The sequence below is a fragment of the Manis javanica genome, chromosome 3 (assembly GCF_040802235.1).
Source record: "Manis javanica isolate MJ-LG chromosome 3, MJ_LKY, whole genome shotgun sequence".
NCBI lineage: Eukaryota > Metazoa > Chordata > Mammalia > Pholidota > Manidae > Manis > Manis javanica.
Genome location: NC_133158.1, coordinates 168,954,823 through 168,976,671, shown reverse-complemented (window position 1 = coordinate 168,976,671; position 21,849 = coordinate 168,954,823). Strand labels below are relative to the sequence as shown.

At 40.1% G+C, this 21,849-nt stretch overlaps 1 pseudogene; it reads right to left on the bottom strand.

Annotated features, from left to right (window-relative positions):
• Positions 1-19,241: 19,241 nt before the first annotated feature.
• Positions 19,242-19,998, bottom strand: LOC108406446 (F-actin-capping protein subunit alpha-1-like; annotated as a pseudogene).
• Between the last annotated feature and the right edge of the window lie 1,851 nt (positions 19,999-21,849).

Below are 21,849 nucleotides of genomic sequence, written 5' to 3'. Positions count from 1 at the left end.
GCTTTTTGGTAGAAATAAGACAAGGATGCCACTCTTACCACTTCTATTCAACATAGTACTTCAAGTTTTAGCCAGGGCAATTAGCCAAAAAAGAAACAAACAGCATCCAAACTGGAAATTAAGAAATAAAATGATCTCTGTTCACAGATGACATGAATTTATATGTAGAAAGCCCTAAATACCTTACCAAAAGAACTTAGAACTAATAAATCAATTCAGCAGAATTGGAGGATACAAAACCAATGCTCAAAAATCAGTTGCATTTCTGTACACTAACAATGAACAATCTAAAAGGGAATTAAGAAAACAATTCCATTTACAATAGTATCAAAAATAATAAAATACTTCAGAGTAAACTTGTACACTGAAAACTACAAAAATTGATGAAAGAAATTAAAGACACAAATAAATGGAATGACACCCCATATTCATAGATTGTAAGAATTAAACATTATTAAGATCTGTTACAAAATCAGTACAAAGTAATCTACAAATTCAATGCAATCCCCATCAAAATACCAATTTTTTTGCAGATAGAAAACTCCACCCTAAAATTCAAATGGAAATTTAAGGAACCCTGAATAACCAAAACAATGTTGAAAATAAAGAACAAAGCTGGAGGTTTCACACATTCTGCTTTCAAAACTTACTACAAAACTATAGTAATCAAAATAGTGTGATACTAGCATGAAGATAGGCATACAGACCAATAGAATAGAATAAAAAGCCCAGAAATAAACCCTTACGTATATGGTCAAATGATTTTTCATGGTACCAACACCATACAATAAGGAAAGGACAGTCTTTTTAACAAATCATATTGGAAGAACTGGATATCCACATGCAAAGAATCAAGTTAGACTCACCTTACACCATATACAAAAATTAACTTAAAGTGGATCAAAGAAGACCTAAACATAAGTGCAAAAACTATAATAATGTTTGAAGAAAATGTAGGGCAAAAGATTCATGACATTAGATATGGCAATAATTTCTCAGATGTGACACCAAAGGAACAGATAACCAAAGATAAGATAGATAAGTTGGACTTTATCAAAATTAAATGTCCCTGTCAAAAGGGTGAACCAAGGCAACCCATGGAATGGGAGAAACTATTTGCAAATCATATATATGATAGGGAATTGATATCCAGCATAGATAAAGAACTCCTATAACTCAACAACAAAAACTGACTAATATTATCAAAAGTCTTGAATAGTCATTTCTTCAAAGAAAATATATAAATAGCCAATAAGCACATGTAAAGATGTTCAGTATCATCAGTCACTAAGGAAATGCAAATCAAAACCACAAGAAGATACCCCTTCACACCCATTAGGAAGATTATTATATATATCTGTGTGTTTTTTAAACAGAAAATAACATTTGTTAACAAGGATGTGGAGAAATTGGAACCCTTGTGTATTGTTAGCAGGAATGTAAAGTAGAGTAGCCACTGTGAAAAATAGTGTGGCAGTTCCTCAAAAAGTTAAAAATAGAATTACCATATGATTGAGAAATTCTAATTCTGGGTACATACCCAAAAGAAATGAAAGCAGGAACTTGTACAAATATTGGTACATTCATGTTCATAGCAGCATTGTTCACAACAGCCAAAAGGTGGAAGCAACCTAGGTGTTCAACAACAGATAAATTGATAAACAAAATGTGTATATCTACAATGGAATATTGTTCAGCCTTAAAAAGGAAGGAAATTCTGACATATACTATAGTATGCAAGAAGGACATGTCCTTAGGGAAGGATATTAGGCTAAGTGAAATAAGCCAGTCACAAAAGGACAAATACTGTATGATTTCACTTACATGAGGTACCTAGGGTAGTGAAACTAATAGAGACTGAAGAAAGAATGGTGGTAACAGGGACAGGGAATGTGGAAGAATGGGGACTTAGTGTTTGAAGGGCACAGAATTCCAATTGTGGAAGATGAAAACATTCTGGAAATGGATGGTGGTAATGGTTATACAACAATGTGAATATACTTAATGTCATAGAATTGTACACTTACAAATGGTTAAAGTGATAAATTTTATGTTTATTTTACTATCATTTTTAAGTGTTGACTTAAAAAATACAAATACATAAACACTCTGTCAAGCACATCCATAACCCATAATACACAGCACTCCCAGAGAAAAATATGGGCTTACAAATAAAAATTAAAAATCAAGGGAGGAATCACCAATAGGGAAAGCCAAGCAGATGCAACAGGGAGGATTATCTCTGGACTTACTTTGTTCTCACTGGCACTCTAGATCCCTCTGATTTCTGACTGTGACTCCCAGAGGATTCCCAACCCAGATAGTTTGCCAGCAGTGTTTCGCTAAAAAGTCACTTTGCTGCCACCATGGCAACCCTCTGGCTAAACCAAGGAGCACTATCACCTACTTTCCATGTCCCTCACGGTCCATACAGGAACCTGTGGGGGGAGAGCAGGACCCGGAGAGTCAGTCCAGCTCTCACCCCGCCCTTCTGTGCCATACTGCACTTTCACTCTCTTGAGCCATCCTGTGGCGGTGCAGAGCTACCCCGTGGGGCTTTGTGCTCCCACATTCCCAGACAGGGAGTGGAACCCGAGCTCCTCTACCTTCAGCTTTCTCCACGGTCTGTTAAATGGCCTTACTGGAATTTCTGCCAGGAAGGTAAAGGTCACAATTGAAGTCTGTCTGCCTGCTTACTCCCACTATCTCTGTCTTTCTTTTCCCTTCTGCACTCAAATAGAAAATTGAACTTTGACTCTTATTTTTCCTCATTAAATTATTTTTTTAGGAGTTCTTATCCTCCCCCTTATGGTTGGGAGACACTTTCCGCCGAGTAGACAGAAGATCATATACATATATGCATATGCATGCAAAAGAGAAGACCGTGTTGATATATTCTTTTAATTTAAGTAAAATGGACTGGTTTTGGCAATAAGGAACTGTAATTGCTCATGTAATAAACAGTCCACATAGTTTCAGGCCAGGCTTCATCCAAATCCTGAAATGATGGGATCAGGACCATTTCATTCTGTTTCTCAAAGCTGTGTCTTCATTGTTAGGTTCTTTCTTGGCAGGCTTCTCCCCATGAAGTTTCAAGATAATTACTAGAGGCTCTGGAACCTACATTCTTCTCTGTTCACCTGAAAGGAAACAGAGCGCTTCCCCTCTCCCACTTATTGAACCACAGTCCTGAACTTAGTCTGTTTGGACTTGCCCTTCCCTGATCCAGTCATGTGGTGACTGGGATGGGGTTTATTAACTTAAGATAAACACCATATCCCATACCACATATCCTATTTCTAAAGCAGGAGAGGGGGTAGCATCAGATTCCCTCAAAGCCTATAAACCACGGAAATAAACATTAGACACCATTATCAAGAGAAGGGGAAATGTATGTCAAGTGGCCAAAGACAGCAACGTCCACTCCCGCCAATATCTGCCAGATCTGATTTGACTGACTATTCAACAAGCATTCATTGAACAAAATATTACAAAACAAAAATTTTTAAAAACAGAAACATCTTAATCTTAGCAACTCATCACCACAGATCCTTTCTGGCTCCTGATTCTTGATTTGGGAAATTTCTTTTCAAATAATATCCTAGTGTCTGCACTTCATACACCAAAATCCACCTATTTCCTGAGAGTCCTGAGCCCCTTCTCACATCATCTCTGTTCTCTCCCTACAGTGTGGCTTAAATATTAGTCCCTAGTCAGGAGTCTGTGGCCAACACCACCTGTCATGTGGGCAAGCTGCCAGTCCACATCTCCTTAAAGATCATTAAAGTGGTTCATAAACCACTTTGCAGCTTAAGCAGAGTTCACTGTAATTTTATCACCTTGATCATTATTACATATAATAGTAAATGTAATGTACTGATCTGTCTGCTTAGATTTGACTATGGAAATAGTCACAAACAAAAGGCAGGGGTCTGCTAGGAGGAGGGGCCACCGTGGCTAGACCTAACAGAAGTAGTGAGGGTAGAGGTGGCTCATCCCGGCTTCCTACCTTCACCCCTCTGCCATTTCTCTTCATCAGCCCTCTGCACCCTCACTGAACATAGAAGAAAACTGCCAACCTGCCACTAACTATATGCAAAATAACCTCTCTTCTCTTTTCATTAATCCTCAAAGGCTTTTTTGTTTTAAAAGTTGAGATATGATTGCCCATGCTGGGTATTTAATATTATATACAATAATAATCAACATGATAAAAATTAGAGTGAACTCTGCTTCAGCTTTAATCTGGTTTATAAGCCACTTTAATGACCTTTAAGGAGATGTGGACATGCAGACTGGCAGCCTGCCCACGCAGCAGGTGGTGTTGGGCATAGGCTCCCTGCCTAGGCATGGAAGGCTTGAGGACTATTGTTAGCTCTGCTACTCTGCAGCTGTGTGACGTTGAACAAATCAATTAACCCCTCTGGACCCACTAATTCCTCAACTCTAAAATATCAGGGTTAAATTTGATATCCTCTAAGCTCTTTTCACCTCCAGCATTCTAACATTTTCTAAGAAATTAGTTTGTTTTTAAGAGTTTATGTATAAGAAGTTATCAGTAAAGAGTTTTTACTTTTTCTAGAGCAGGAAGATGGCCAGCAGACACTCATTTAGGCTGAATGGGGTTAAGGAAGAGGTATAGTATAGACAGGGAGCTGCAGAGCGATCAGGACCACAGAGGACAAGATCCTGTGGTGGGTCTGACCCTCCCCTGTAGAGTCTCCAGTGAGCTTCACATAGCACACGTACAGCCTAGGGAGGCTGTGTGGACTGAATCACAAGAATCCCCAGGCTCTTTGGCCTAGGGAGAGGTTGAATTTCCTAGGTTCACGGGATTCCCTTCTTCTGAAGCTCCCCAAGGACCCAGGCCTCTCTCCCACCATCTCTGTGTCCTAGAGGAGGGCCTTAACTAGAGTGGACCATCCAAGGTTTTATACCATGCAAAACAGAGAGCATGCAGTAACCTTCACTCTGTCTCAAAGTAAATACATCCACAAGGACAAAGAGTAAAGAAGAGACAACAACTACATTCGGGAAGTTAGAAAATGCCTGGAAAAGCACCAGCAGACTCGGGTCAACTGAATCCTAAATCAGAGATGGTGAACGGCAAGAAGTTGCTTGATTTACATGGCCAACCCCAAAGGGCTCCTGAATTAGCAGTGCCAGGTACCTCTGGAAGTGGGCTGAAGTAAGGGGTTGACATAAAAGAGACAGATTCAAAGTTTTTTTAAGAAGCCATCAGATGCCCAGATGACCTTCCCAATCCACCCAGCAGGTAACTGCCCCTCCACCACCCTGGTGGGTAACTGAATGCCTTTCCTCTGAGACTGAAGATCAATGCTCTCTGGAGAAGGAAAACCCCTAGGGTCTCTGCACTGGGGAACCTCAGGCGCAACCGAGGATGGGGAAATCCATTCTGAAACCTGCAGGATGTGAAGGTTTATGTACCAAACGTTGAAACCACCACCCCTCTTCTCCCTTTCAGTTCCCAGGATACTGGTCGCCAGGCCTGCACTGTCTAGGAGGCCGGAGGATCCTTCTCTGAGCACTGAGAATCTCAAGAAAAAGACTTCAAAATTCTGACATGGGGATTTTGCTAACCAGTTGGCCCTTCCAGACCAGTGTACAGTAAAATACATGATTGACAAGCCTCAACACATGTTCTCAGAGCTTCTAATCAGCTTTTTATGGCCCATCCTTAAATATCAGCAGAAGCCAAAGATCACCACACATCTGAGGAAAATCTCAAACAGATAAAGGTAACTTTGAGGAAATCAGAGTCTATTAGGGAGAAAAAAAAATTAATCACCAAAGTTCCCACAAATATCCCACAAAGGGATATTACATGAAAGAGGAAAGGATGTATTTAGAAAAAAGGAGCCTTGAAAATTTAAAACGTGATAGGCATAAAAGCTAGTAAAACGATTGAAAGAGATAGCCTCCCATGAAATGAAACAAGAGGACAGAAAGATAGAATATTGGACAGAAAAGATAAGAAAATTAGAAGACCTGTAAGAAAGTCCAACATCCAAACAAAGAATGCAGAAATAAAGAACACAGAAAACAGGATGAAATAACCCCTGGAATAATTCAGGACAATATCCTACAGTTTGCAGATTGAAAGGGCCTATAAATTACCCAGCATGAGACTCTACAGTAGGCCAACATCAAAGCATATCTTAGTGAAATTTCAGAACCCCAGGGACAAACAGAATGTTGCCAAGCCTCTAGAAAGAAAATAAACAAAAACAAAAGAGTTTAAAATAGGCCATTTAAAAAAATCAGGAATCAGAATGCTTGGGGTTTCTTGACAAAGCTCAGACATGTGCTCAGAGCTTCCAACCAAATTTTCAGTGCTCCACTCTTTTTTTTTTATTAAGGTATCATTGATACACACTCCTATAAAGGTTTCACAAGAAAAACAATGTGGTTATTACATTCACCCTTATTACAGAGTGGCCCCCCAAACCCCATTGCAGTCACTGTCCATCAGGGTAGTAAGATGCCATAGAGTCCCTATTTGTCTTCTCTGAGCTACACTGCCTTCCCCATGACCCCCCACACATCATGTGCGCCAATCATGATACCCCACAATCCCTTCACCCTCCCACACCCCTCCCCTTTGGTAACTGCTACTCCCTTCTTGGAGTCTGTGAGTCTGCTGCTGTTTTGTTCCTTCAGTTTTGCTTTGTTATACTTCACAAATGAGGGAAATCATTTGGTATTTTGTCTTTCTCTGCCTGACTTATTTCACTGAGCATAATACCCTCTAGCTCCATCAGTGTTGTTATAAATGGTAGGATTTGTTTCTTTCTTATGATACCACCTCTTCTTTATCCATTCATCTACTGATGGACACTTAGGTTGCTTCCCTACCTTGGCTATTGTAAATAGTGCTGCAATAAACACAGGGGTGCATGTCTTTTTTAATCTGAGAAGTTGTTTTCTTTGGGTAAATTCCTGGGAGTGGAATTCCCGGGTCAAATGGTATTTGTATTTTCAGTTTTTTGAAGAACCTCCATACTGCTTTCCACAATGGTTGAACTAGTTTACATTCCCACCAGCAGTGTAAGAGGGTTCCCCTTTCTCCGCATCCTTGCCAGCATTTGTTGTTCCTTGTCTTTTGGATGTTGGCCATCCTAACTGTTGTGAGGTGGTATCTCATTGTGGTTTTAATTTGCATTTCCCTAATAATTAGCGATGTGGAGCATCTTTTCATGTGCCTCTTGGCCATCTGAACTTCTTCTTTGGAGAAGTGTCTGTTCATATCCTCCACCCATTTTTTAATCAGATTATTTGCTTTTTGGGTATTGAGGTGTATGAGTTCTTTATACATTTTAGATGTTAATACCTTGTTGGATATGTCATTTACAAATGTATTCTCCCATACTGTAGGATGCCTTTTTGTTCTGCTGATGGTGCCCTTTGCTTTACGGAAGCGTTTTATCTTGATGTAGTCCCATTTGTTCATTTTTGCTTTTGTGTCCCTTGCCCGAGAAGATGCATTCAGGAAGAAGTTGCTCATGCTTATATTCAAGAGATTTTTGCCTGTGTCTTCTTCTAAGAGTTTTATGGTTTCATGACTTATATTCATCAGTGCTCCACTCTTGAATATTAGTCAAAGACAGAGGCCAAAGGAAAATTATAAATGTTGATAGCAGAAGTCTATCATTTAAACTCAGTCTAAAAGTCTAAAACTCCCTCCCCTCTCCACTACTCCTTCCACAGACAGTGGGATGGCCAGAGGCTAAGGAATTACCTGCTGAGCTACCCCTTTATTCTTCCCTTAGGCTCCACCTTTCCTGTTCCTGCTACCATCTTCCTCCTCTCTCTCTCTCTCTCCCCCTCTGTCCCTTTCTTTCTCTCTCTCTCACTCTCAGTCTTGCTTTCTCTGACTTACACACACACACACACACACACACACACACACACACACACACACACACAGGCTTGATTTGAGGGCAAGCATTGTGTTGCTTTTCTTGATAGCAAACATTGTAAACTATGGTTCTGCCCAGGAAATAGGCAAAGATCCCAAGAGCTCAGGCCTTGACAGTAGGGAGCTGCACTTTTTTCTGGACAAAGAGTCAGACTAGATTTAGGGACAAATTCTAAATTGGTATGAGACTTTCCCATTTCCTTGAAACATAATGCTCCATTGATTGCAAGCTGAGTCATATATTGAGCCTGCTTCTCACGCTGTCAGCGGGAAGTGTAATTCCTGAATGACTCCCAGCAGACATTTATAGATTTTTCAGTCTGTTGAATTATAAAAGACACCCAAAGTCTTTTTTTTTCCTGAAGACCTTTAAATAAATCTTGATCTGAACAGCTAAATCATTGAATACAATTATAACAACACACTGGGACTAATCTGCATAGAAGCAAGAGTTGAAGTAATGAAGATAGAAAAATATCAAGTAAGTGCATGAAGAAACAAAGAATGGAGGACTGAGGACTGGTATTTCACCCTCCACTTTGCTCTTATTTAAGAGGTAGAAAAAGGAAAAATAACTCCTCAAGGAGCTAGAGAGGGCAAAGATGGGAATAAGGACCCAGTTAAGGTACCAGGACAGAAATCAAAGAAAGAGAATACTTAAATAAAAGCTGGTGTGCAAAGTTCAATATGTTAGTGAGATCAAGAAGGGATGTAGCAGACCTGGTCTCCCAGGTGCCCGTCTATATACTCTCAGTTCCTATAGTAACAAGGCAGGACTTCTGACTTCAACTGTGCAGAGGTCTTTGGCTGCTGGGGACCTCTTTGCCCTAGCAATGTCAATCAGTGCTTCCCCATCCTCATACCAATGCAACAGCCCTCATCCAATGACTGACTGGAGTTGGTGTGTGAATACCTCAGATTCCACACACCTTAGGATAACTCTGAGTTTTTATGCATTACACTGAATCCCAGAATTCCACAGCAGGATTAAGTTCTAGTTACTTACAGTGGTAATTGACTTGATAGGACACCATCTATTGGCTTCCATCCTTTTTCGTTTTCACTTCCCTACATCCCTGCTGCCACTTCCTGGCATCATCTTCAAAAGACTGGAATGAAAAAAGGCCATTGATAATATAGACTGAAGATCTTGACAGACCAAGTCAATAGAGTGGAAAAGGCAAAAGCCATACTGCTGGATTCTAAGGGGAGAGTTGAAGATGAGAAATTAGAGATAGAAATGGAAAACAGCTCTTTCCAGAAATTTAACATTTTAAAGAAGGAAAGAAATGGGGGAGTTATTAATGGGGCAATGGGATTGGGCAAAAATCAATTTTGTTTGCCTCTATCTTGGAGAGATGCAATGCATATTTTCAGACACTTCATTCTAAGACCATTCATGTCTTCCTGGGAGCTCTCCTCCCTTTATAGGTTTACCTTCTACCTCTCTTCTGTTTTTTATCATCTCTTGGTCTAGCTTCTATTCTTTGCCTAGAATTAAGTGTTTGTTTTCTGAAGATTCTTCTCATCTCTTTCTACACCCTTTGTCTGGGTAATCTAACCCTCTCCCACGGCATGAACTTCTACCTGTATACTACTGATTCTTAAATTTGTTTATTTCCTGGTTTCCAGACCCATGTACCCAACTGCTTACTTTATAATTATTCCTGTCTACCCACCAGGCACCTCAAATTAATCATGCAAAAATTGAATTTTCTATCTTCTCCTCGAATTCATTTTTTCTTTGTATTTGGTACAATCATTCATTTAGTTACCCATATCATAAAAGTGAGACTCACTCTAAGCCCCGTCTTCTCTCTTATCACCTTCCAAACAGTCATTAAGTTGAATAAGTCCTTTCCTTTCCTTTAACAACTCCCAAATCCACCTATTCCTTCCATCTCCCCTCTTCCTGTCTGAATTCAGGCCATTATCATCTTTTGCATGGGCCACAAATGTCTCCCAAGTGGTCTCACCGCTTTTAGTCTTGACCCCTTCTAATACATCCTTCACACTCCTGCCAAATAGATTACCTGATGCTTAAAATATTTCCAGGCTTTGGGATGTGCATGTGTGTGTGTGTGTGTGTGTGTGTGTGTGTGTGTGTGTGTGTATTTCAGAGAGGGAGAGAATGAGCAAGAAAGAGATTGAGATTGAGAGAGAGAGAGAGACAGAGGGTGAGCAAGAGAGAGATGGTAGAGGGATGTCCATGGTCGGAGTTGGGGAAAATTGAGCCAAGGACCCAGCCTGAAGAATGTCAGACTTCTGGAATCAGGCCCATTTCCTTTTCTGTAGGTTCAACACAAGAATCTGCTCACCACCACCAAAGATAATTACTTCATTAGAATCTTTTCCCAGGAGAAAAGACTCACAGGGAGGCACTGTGAATGAGGGTAGAGACAGGAAAGACATCCACTGTTATTTTTCATATGTCGGTGACAGCTACCAGTGAAGGGCCCAAGATTAAGAAGTAAAGCTGAATAAGGGTCATGATAGAGAGACAGAAAGCTCAAGATGCAGGACCTCCTAAGACAAGCATCTTCAAGCTTAAGGCAAAGGCCAACATAGCAAGACACAAGGGGATTCCTTTTTCTTAGAAAGTTCTGGCTTAGAAAGTTCATTCTGGACTGGGGAGGGAGCCATCCCCATCCGAGCTTCCACACAGGTCAGAATAAAATCTCCTAAGGCAGTGTGGTCTTCAGCCTGAGGCATGTGTATCCCAAGAGGCACGTGAGGACTTTCCAAGGAGCTCAAGGGCAAGTTGTTTCTAAGATAATCAGTTTTTCATATCCTCAACTTTCTTATTCTTTCTTTTTTCCAAAATGATTGATGGGGGTTTGTATCCTGAAGGTTCTCCTTTCTTCCATACCATTTTATAGTTCTTCTTCTCTCTCTTCACAAGGAAAGGCATTCCCTTCACCCATCCTGAATCTCACTATGGTGCCTCAGAAAAGAGTGTGCATGTGTTGGGGTGTGTTGGTTAATATTTTAGTGTTTGTGCTGAGAAAGTGAATCACTTTCTGTAGCAAAACAAAACTTTCATAAGCCAAGTGTTTCTTATTATATTTTTCAACAAAATTGCAAGAGTCTGGCCCTGGACTTTTGTTCTCTAAAGTTTTTCATTATCACATCAATTTTGTTACTAGTAATTGGTTTGTTCAGATTTACTTTCCTGGTTCAAATCTTGGGAGACTGTGTTTCTAGGAATTAATCCATTTCTTCTAGGTTGTCCAATTTTTGACATAAAACTTTTCATAATAATCTCTTGTAATTGTATTTCTGTGATGTCAGTTTTAACTTCTCTTTGATTTCTGATTTTATTTATTTGAGTTCTCTTTTTTTCTTGATGAGTCTCGCCAAAGCTTTATCAACATCGTTCATCTTTTCAAAGAATCAGCTCTTAGTTTCATTGATCTTTTGTATTAATTTTTTGTCAATTTGACAATTTTTAATTTTTTGAGTCTCTATTTTGTTAATTTCTGCCCTGATCTTTATTATTTCCTCCCTTCTACTAGCTTTGAACTTTCTTTGTTCTTCTTTTTCTAGTATGTTTAGATGTAGGGTTAAAATTTTGGCATGTAACTTAAGAGGAGTTTAAAACATTGAATGACATTTATTTATAACAAAATGCCTTCCATTTCTATCATCTATCATCTTATTTTTTGTAAATAAGATTTCTCAGAGTTTATATGAATATAAACTAACAAATGAGAATATGATTGATGCTGAATGCTATCTCATTCCAGCAATTAATAGTTTTCATTCACTCATTCATTCATAAACCAGTTTTAAAATAGCCTTCTACCTCATGAATAAACACTCCAATCAATTTTAATTTTTATATTTCCTATTACTCATCAAAGTTTGTGATATATTTATGTTGTTTTGATCAAATATGTACTTGTATTAATTGCAATGTAACTCAGTCCAGAAGAAATGTTTAAATAATTCAAGTCTAATTGGTCATACTAATGTTTTTAAATTTCATTTCAATTTATGTACATAATTTTTGGAACAAAAAAGTATGATAGTGTAATCAATAAAAGATGTTCAAACTTTAAAAAGTAATAGAATAAAATTCTGTAGAGGTCAGATGGACCTAACAGACATCTACAGAACACTCCACCCAAAAGCAGCAGGGTACACATTCTTCTCATGTGCACATGGAACGTTTTCCAAAATGGATCACATACTAGGACACAAAAAGAGCTTCAGTGAATTTAGAAAGATTGAAATTGTACCAACCAGCTTCTCAGACCACAAAGTATGAAACTAGAAATAAATTATGCAAAGAAAACAAAAAAGCCCACAAACACATGCAGGCTTAACACTAAGCTCCTAAATAATCAATGGATCAATGACCAAGTAAAAAGAGATCAAGCAATATATGGAGACAAATAAAAACAATAACACCACTGCAAAAATCTGTGGGACGCAACAAAGGCCATCCTAAGAGGGAAGTATATTGCAACACAGGCCTACCTCAAGAAAGAATAACAATCCCAAATGAGTAGTCTAAACTCACAATTAATGAAACTAAAAAAAGAAGAATAAATGAGGCCCAAAGTTAGTAGAAGGAAGGACATAATAAACATCAGACCATAAATAAATAAAATTAAGAGAAGTAAAACAATAGAAAGAATCAATGAAAGCAGGAGCTGTTTCTACAAGAAAATTAACAAAATAGATAAACTCCTAGCCAGACTTTTCAAGAAAAAAAAGAGAGTCTACACACATAAACAGAATCAGAAAAGAAAAAGGAGAAATCACTATGGACACCACAGAAATACAAAGAGTTATTAGAGAATAGAATGAAAAATTATATGCTAACAAATTGAATGACCTAGAAGACATCAATTAAAGAAGACACCAATAAATGGCAATACATCCCATGCCATTTTGACAATCTTAATTCTTCCTATCCATGAGCATAGGATATATTTTCATCCAATCCTAAGAAGGTAGAATAAAGCGGGGAGGTGGGGGAGGGTTATGCTCCCAAACTTCAAGCTCCACCACAAAGCCACGGTAATCAAAACAATTAGGTACTGGCACAAGAACAGATCCATAGATCAATGGAACAGAACTGAGAGCCTGGATATAAACCCAAGCATATATGGTCAATTAATATACAATGAAGGAGCCATGGCAATACAAAGGGGAAATGACAGCCTCTTCAACAACTGGTGTTGCCAAATCTGGAGCGCTACATGCAAGAGAATGAAATTGGATTATTATTTAACTCCATATATAAAAGTAAACTTGAAATGGATCAAACACCTGAATATAAGTCATGAAACCATAAAACTCTTAGAAGAAAACATAGGCAAAAATCTCTTGAATATAAACTGAGCAACTTTTTCCTGACTGCATCTCCTCGGGCAAGGGACACAAAAACAAAAATGAACAGATGGGACTACAAGCTTCTGTACAGCAAAGGACACCATCAGCGGAACAAAAGCGCATCGTATAGTATGGGAAAATATATTTGTAAACAACATATCCAACAAGGGGTTAACATCCAAAATATATAAATAACTCACATGCCTCAACACCCAAAAAGCAAATAACCCAATTAAAAAATAGGCAGAGGATTTGAAGAGACACTTCTCTAAAGAAATTCAGATGGCCATCAGGCACATGAAAAGATACTCCACATTGCTAATTATCGGGGAAATGCAAATTAAAACCACCATGAAATATCACCTCACACCAGTTAGGATGGCCAACATAGAAAATAACAGGAACAACAAATGCTGGCAAGGATGTGGAGAAAGGGGACCCTCCTACACTGCTGGTGGTAATGTAAATTAGTTCAACCATTGTGGAAAGCAATATGGAGGTTTCTCCAAAAACTAAAATTAGAAATACCATTTGACCCAGGAATTCCACCCCTAGGAATTTATCCAAAGAAAACAAGATCCCAGATTCAAAAAGACATATGCAGCCATATGTTTATTGCAGCACTATTTACAATAGCCAACATATGGAAGCAACCTAAGTGTCCATCAGTAGATGAATGGATAAAGAAGATGTGGTACATATGCACAATGGAATATTATTCAGCCATAAGAAGAAAACAAATCCTACCATTTGCAACGACATGGATGGAGCTAGAGGGTATTATGCTCAGTGAAATAAGCCAGGCAGAGAAAGACAAGTATCAAATGATTTCACTCATTTGTGGAATGTAAGAACAAAGCAAAACTGAAGGAACAAAACAGCAGCAGACTCTCAGACTCCTAGAATGGACTAGCCATTACCAAAGGGAAGGGGCTTGGGAGAGTGGGTGGAGATGGGGGAGAGAAGGGTATTAAGGGGCATTATGATTAGCACACATAATGTAGGTGTCTCACAGGGAAAGCAGTATAGCACAGAGAAGACAAGTAGTGACTCTGTGGCATCTTACTACACTGATGGTCTGTGAGTGCAATGTGGTGGTGGGGGACTTGATAATATGGGTGAATATTGTAATCACAATGTTGCTTATGTGAAACCTTCAGAAGATTGTATATCAGTGATACCTTAAGAAAAAAAAATTCTTTGGAGGAAATGAAATGGAAATATAAGTTCAAGGAGAAAAAAATATAAAATTTTCTACTGAGAAAGAGGTTATTCATGTATATTTTAAGTGGATACTGTTTGGAGGAGTGTACTGAATTGCTTTGATATTTAGATTTCTTTGGATGCCTTTAGAAGAATGATGTATCAGTTTATCTTAAAATGCCAATATTTGTGAATTGCCAGAAAGTATATCTTTGTAACTACTGAGCTTACAGTAAACATTTTCAAGATCAATTAAAAAATATGCAAGGAAAATACAGTTTGAAAATTATTTTAGGGAACATGAGCAAAAATATTTTAAGACCACTGAGTTAAGATTCTGCAAGCCAAGCCAATTTTTGTTTTAGGTTAACCAAGACCCAAAAGGACCACCATTGCCGTAAAAGGGTTCCCTGGTCCTGATAACTACTCCTTAGCACTGATGATAAACTTTTTAGCATTGAGCTAGGCTCATAAAGCTCTATCTGTCTATTTCGGAGTCCATCAACTTCATATTTGACCAGCCACCTCACTTCCCCTCACTTTCTACTCTGCCTCCTCTCTTAACTCCAAAATAAAGCTATACAGGAGTCTTGCAACTCCCCCAAACCATTACATTTCACAACTCAAACCTTTGCTCAAGCTGCTCCTTCTGCCCGGAGTGCCCTTCACCTCTCTCCTCAGTTCCCCTTCTCCATCCAAGAGGAATTTCTCCACAAAATTGTCATTCTTAACTGGTTCTTAATTTAGGGAGACCAACCAACCATCCCAGTTTGCCAGGACTGTTGGGTTTCGTTGGGATGAGGGACTTTCAGTGGTAAAACCCAGACAGTCTCAGGCCAGAAACGGTGGTTTGTTACTCTACTATTACATGTTCTACTGTTTTATATTCTATGAACTATTACATTTACTACTATATGTTAAAGGCACTCATAATTTTGGCCTGGGAAAAGTGACTCCAACTTTGCGTTGTTTACTTATGTCTTCTCCCTACTGACAGATGCACCTCTCACCTGTGGAAGACAATCACTCCTCCATATTCCAAGAACAATTTTTTAGGATAATATATAATTCAAATGCTTGAAGCATTTAAGTTACTGTATTCCCAATTACCAGCTCACTCTTCAAATAGCAGTTATTTTGTGATCTTAAAAGAACCAGTGTGTTCTAATTAATTAAACTCATTAAGCTTGCACTTTCAATTCTTGCCCATGCGTGCCTTGGATTATCGCTTCAAAATAATGTATTTGTAGCAATTGGGGCTCCTAATCTCCTAAAAATAATGTTGAGAGCAGCATTATGCATTTCCTGTGAACGTATGAATTTGTGTTTGGAGAGGTGGAAGGCAGAAGGTTGATTCTAACCTGTAGGAGAGTTTCCAGAATTTCCCCAGATCAGAATGCAGCCAGGAACAAAGCCATAGAGACATGTTACCTGACTGAGCTTCATTATCCAATCTGGACAGTAAGCATAGTAACACCTATTTTATTGAATTGTCAAAAGGATTAAAAGAGACAAAGTAGCAACTTGGTTAGGAGCAAAGATTCTAGAGGTAGGTAGCCTGGTTTTGAATTTTGTCTCAACAGCTTACTAGCTGTGTGATGTTAGGTAAGTCACTTAACATCTCTGTGCCTCAATTTCCTCATCTGTAAAAAGGGGATAACAATAGAAGCTGCCTCATAGACTTGTTATGAGACTAAATGAATTAATATGTGCAAACTGATTAGGACAGTGCCTGACACATAGTAAGTGATATGTAAGTATTTGTCAAATAATTGCATGTAAAGTGCCTGAACATTGATAGGAAATGGAAGTTGCTATTGTATTTATAGGCATTCCCTCTTAGCTGGAATTTCTAAACTTTCAGAGAATAACTGTATTCAATAGAAGTTCAACAAATCACTGAACCGTGAGAACAGGTTTTTCTAACTCTCCACTGAGAGTCCTTTGTTCAAGTTATTTAGGGCTCACTGAGAAAAGACTTTAAAACGACAGATTTCTTTTTTATTTTTGCATTGATAAGAAAATCTGTCAATTGACAACAGAATTATTTCAAATAAATTGTTTTATATTTGCAAGGGTATCCCTAAGATTTTCATTGCAAGTGTTTTATTCCCATCATGGCTCTGCGTGCCCAGGAAGGGAGGCCAGCTCCCACAACATGGCTCAGAGTCCAGGTCGACAGGGCTCCCTGTGGTACACAGGACTGTGAAACCAATTTTGGGTAGCCATGGTAACTAAGGGAGTTTCCAGAAAATTTTCCAAATGTAACATCCATTCAGGGCATCAACAGGCAGGCCTGGGGGAGCGGGGGAAGTGGGGAGGACAAAAATGTACTGTCCCCGACCACCCCAAGTTCATGGATCTGTTGGAAAGAGAGTGTAAAACCATCAGTACATTCCTTTCCTCAATTAAAGATGCTTCTTGTTTTCATATTTCAAAGTTTCTGAAACCAGATGTGTCAATGGATGAGTTCATTTAACATTATGGGCTCCCTGACCCAGATATTTATTATTAAGTTAATAGATTAAAAGATGTCTTGCAATCTATAACTTTTTGTAACTGAATAAATTTGGCCTACCAGTGGGCTATGTGCTGTGATTGAAGCACGTTCAAAGGGCAGAAGGGGCCAAGCACTGGTGAGGAGGGGAGAGACAGCACGGATGTAGTCAAGGAAGCTTCTTGGCAAGCTGAATTATCTGGATACAAAAAAAGATACAGGATTCTACAGCAGGATGCCAATCAAATTGCTTCTCTCTCCCTTTCTCTCTCTCTCTCTCTGTTAAGTAAACATAGCACAACAGCATCACATTATGACACATAGCTAATAGAAAGACCAGAGGAACCGGGCTTGGTGGTGGTAGGGTGTGCACCACTGATGCCCCTCCCACCCACACTCAGCCCTGGCCCTTCTGGCTCTTCAGCCCAGGCCGCAAGGGGCAGACAGGTTGAGGAGGCTTGGCCTGCAGCACTAGCTTTTAGCACAGCTACTCTCAGCGACACCTCCAGTCAGGCTAATAAGGAACTCTATAACTGGGGCCCCACACTTACCGCACAGCACCAGCACTATACTCCTTGTGGACTGGAGGGCTAGTACTGCCCAGAAACCAAGAACAGCAAACACTTACATAGCTCTTCCTATGTAAAATCTGTTACACTGTGCTAAGAGCCTTACATAGGTAATTCATCTAATTTGTACAACTTTATAGGTAGATACTTTTACTATCCCCATTTACTGATGAGAAAATTAAGGCATAGAGAGGTAAAATAACCTGCTCAGAGCCCCACATTCTATAGGAGTTGAGATTTGAACCTGATTTGACCTTAGAGTCCATGTCCTCTACCCTCTGCTGCCTCTCAGCCTTGCTGTTAGTTACACAAGCATACATGGGGAGTCCAGGAACACATACAACAGCTCTTTACTTTGACTTTAATGTTACAGTCCCACCCTTAGGGAGTAAAGGGAAGGGAGAGGAGAGAAAGGGTGGGAAAGCTTCTATTAAAGTGCAATGTCTAGCCATTCTCCCTAGTGTGGGATCAGGTGGAGTGAAGGCTCTCTCAGGGACACCCCATGTGGCCGACTCCTTGTAGACCAAAAAGAAAAAACAAACTCTCCCCTGTGCATTCTTTCTAGTTCTCTACCCAGAGTCCCTTTATCCATTTAGCCAGAGGCCTTCAGAGGCCAGGAATATAACATAAATAAAGAATCAGAGAACAGATGCTCAAATTTAAAAAACCTATGTCTGACACAGAAAACACTTCTGGGAACAGAACAGAGACTGGAGAAGTGGCCAGTTTGTATATCCTGGTCTATTCCTTGGTTTCCCACTCATGGCAGGTCTTCCCCACTTTTTGATGCTCAGACTCCAGGGAACTGACATCTAGTCATCCTGCCCCATTCTCATCCCTTGCAGGGTAGACCAGAGGAGGCTTCTTGATTTGGATCTTGAAGGATGAGTAGGAGTTTGCCAGGGAGGAGTTCGACAATGAGGAAAAGTGGATTCTAAGTAGAAAGAAATAGCATGAGCAAAGGCTGAGAAGCAGAAAACTTAAGAGTCCTCTTGAGGATCTGTGTGCAGTCTTATGTGACTGGAGAGTATGGACCCGAGATGAGGCTAGAGCGGGGGACGGCGTAGGACTGTGTGTCAGCAGGATTCCAGCATCAAGCGAAGAAACTTAACTTTTACCCTGGAGTCACTGAAAGGCCCTCAGAGATTTTTAACCTGGAAAGTAAGATGCTCTGATTTGTGTTTAGAACCTTCACCCTGACAGCTGTCAGGAGATGGTCAGAGCTAGTGGGAAGCTGCAAGCAGGCAATTGCTTGAACTGAAGCCGAGGCACTGGGGCTAGAGTACAGAGGTCCCTGAGCTTTTTAGTTTGTACAAATGATAATGTTCAGTGACAGGGCAAGGGAAAGGGAGAGAAAATTGCAGAGTAGCTAATGTTAGAACCAGTTCAGGAAAGCAATCCAGAACATGACACTGCTCTTGAATTTTTGTTCTAGTTCTGTAACATTTTGACTTAAACTTATCCTTGAATTGTTTCAGCCTACCTTAAGCAAACCCCCATAGCACTATTTAAAAGGTTCCTTCAGTTCTAGTCCGGTTGTAATGGAGATGCTAGTAGAGGGAACACAGAGCCCACTGATGAGGAAATGTGGCAGTGACATGGGCAGTAACATGACTGTGGCAGGTGGGCACCTGTGTCACCTCCATGGTTTCTGCTTCCCATGCCCCCTTTTCTTTTCTTTTCTTTTTTGTCAGACATTTGTTTGATAGTTTTCACTAATTGCTGTCTGATACTCATTTTCTGCATGCTTTATGATTTTAATAAACTCCTTGGTGGTTTGACTTCATTTGAAACCATTACTAAATCCTGTACATCTTTACAGCTACCCAACTGAACACTGCCATTTTCGTAACAGTGCACCTGAATCTTAAGTACTCCAGCCCCCTGGGCTGTAGGTGGTGTGATGGTGAGCTTCCACTCTAATCTCCAATGACCATTCCAGAAGTTTTTAGGCTGAAACTGGTGGCTTTCAATACATGCAATAATGGTCTGTTGCCCATCTATAGTTTTAGAATAAACAATACAGAAGCCGTTGGAATAATGATCTTGCACATAGGCCCTTATAGCGCTGACACAGGATTCTCTCCAAGACTTCAGACCTCCATCTACTTCCTCTGGCTGGGAGTCACTTGCTTCTTTCTTTAAGTCATCTGATTTAAAGGAAATTTTGTTTCTTGGATCTGAAAACCTGCTATTACCCAGGTCACCATGTTCTGTATAAGACCTGGTCATCATATCCTTCTACTTTCACAGGTGTGAACTGATCCACGTTATACTGGGCAAATGCATGTGCTGCCCCCTACCTTGAGGAGATTCTCATTATCAAGTAGTAGTCGGACATCACTGAACGCTTCATTAAATTCCCCTGGGAGTGCATGACTAATAAATTCCACAGCTATGCATATCTTCTTCTCATCCCACACCCAATCCTTGAAGTCGGCCATCTTGGACTGCTCTCCCTCTCTCTCTCTTTCACTCTCTCTCTCTCTCTCTCTCTCGCTGAAAGCTTCCTGGTGGCACTTAACGTTTTTTGGTCTTGCAGCCTTTAACAGACTGGATCCTCAGAAGCAGGCACTCTGCACTGTTAGTCAACGGCCTGAAAGGGCAGAACAACATCTTGTCAGGGGGATTCCTTATCTCCAGATACAAGACAATTATCAGTAGAGAGAGGGGGCAGATGGGTGACAGGGAAAACTGCTCTTTGAATCAAACTGGGGTAACTCAGTGCTTAGAGGTTTTGTTCAGACAGAACCACAAGAGGATGAGTTGTGAGGCCTGAACATCAGCTTCAAGCCACTTCACAACAGACAGCATCTGGGGCCTGGAGAGAGAAAGTAAGAAAAAGCTTTGACCTTTAATAGCAAATCCAACTGCCTACAGGTACAGTACAAGAGTGAAATGGCGTGCAGGGGAACCTGGAGTGCACATGTCTCATCTGGAAGGGGCTTCAGCCAAAGCCATGTGCGAACACAGGGCCATCGAAGGAGGGCTGCCAACTTTTCAATAGAAGGCAGAAGTTCAGAGTTTTATGGACCATCTTCTGATTTGGGGGTATTGGCAATTAATTCAAAGTTTAAAAACATGGAGCAGGCCAAACAAAGCATCCCTTTAGGCCAGATTTGGCCCAGCCGTCACCAATTTGCAGCCTCTGCTAGGAAACTTGGACACTGAGCTCTGAATTTCAACAATCTAGAGCTGGAGCAGGAAAAACAACATGCAGCTATCAGGAAGCTGGAAAAAGGCAAAAGGTTCATTAGACCGTAGGGCCATTGGTCCAGTTCTTAATTGCACAGAAAGGGACACTGAAGTCTGAGAAGAGAGAGGCCCTAGGGCACACAATTTTCAGCACCAGGCAGCACTTGCAGCAAGAACAAGGAGACTCACACCAGGCGCTTGGGAAACAACCCTCAGGGAGCCTGGCTGCCATCTGGGCCTCTCCCCCTCCATCTCCTGTTTGATGCTGTGTCTCTGTTCTCTGGTTTTCAGCTGTGCCGGATACATACGTCCTCTACCGAACTCCAAATGCCCTGTCCTCTGGGTCCCGCGAAACCGACCTGGGCTTCACCCAGAGTCTCTGCTCTGACCTCTTGGCCCAGAGCTGGAGCTATTTCTGAGTCTGCTGGCATTGCCTACCCCACCTCACCCCAGGCTCCCCACTGGGCCTGAGCCCCCCATGTACTGGCTGCGAGACACAGCTTACAAGGAAGGGCAAATCCCAGCCCGCCTGAGTCTCACATCCCATCCACTCACACTGCCTCCCAGGATTCATATCTCCCCGCAGAGAGGAAATGCAAGTTCGAATGTTTCTTTGTCTGTGTGAGAACCATAAAGTGAGTTTGAATACATTTCAATTTTGCTCTTCCTTGGCTTTTTTTGCCCTCTCACAGTCAGGTCCAACTCAGCCATTGGGCACAGCAAGTACAGTGTCTAGGGGCCACTCTAAAAGGCTCACAGAAATGTTTTCATTTTAATGTACTTTTAAATCAGAATAAAAATAAACATAATAATAACATAAATAATAATAAATAAAATATAAACATAAAAAATAAATATACAAATAAATAAAACATAATGAATAAACACAATAATAAAGAATAAATAATGAACATAATTAAAAACAGAAACATAAAAATAAATCCAATATGCTTAATGCTACTGAACTATATACTTAAATATGGCTAAAATGATAAATTGTATATTATGTATATTTTACAATAAAAAAAAGTGAATCCAGGCCCACAAATTCAAAAGTGCCCAGGGCTCAGGAAAGTCATAATTTAGCCCTGCTGGTAGTGAGT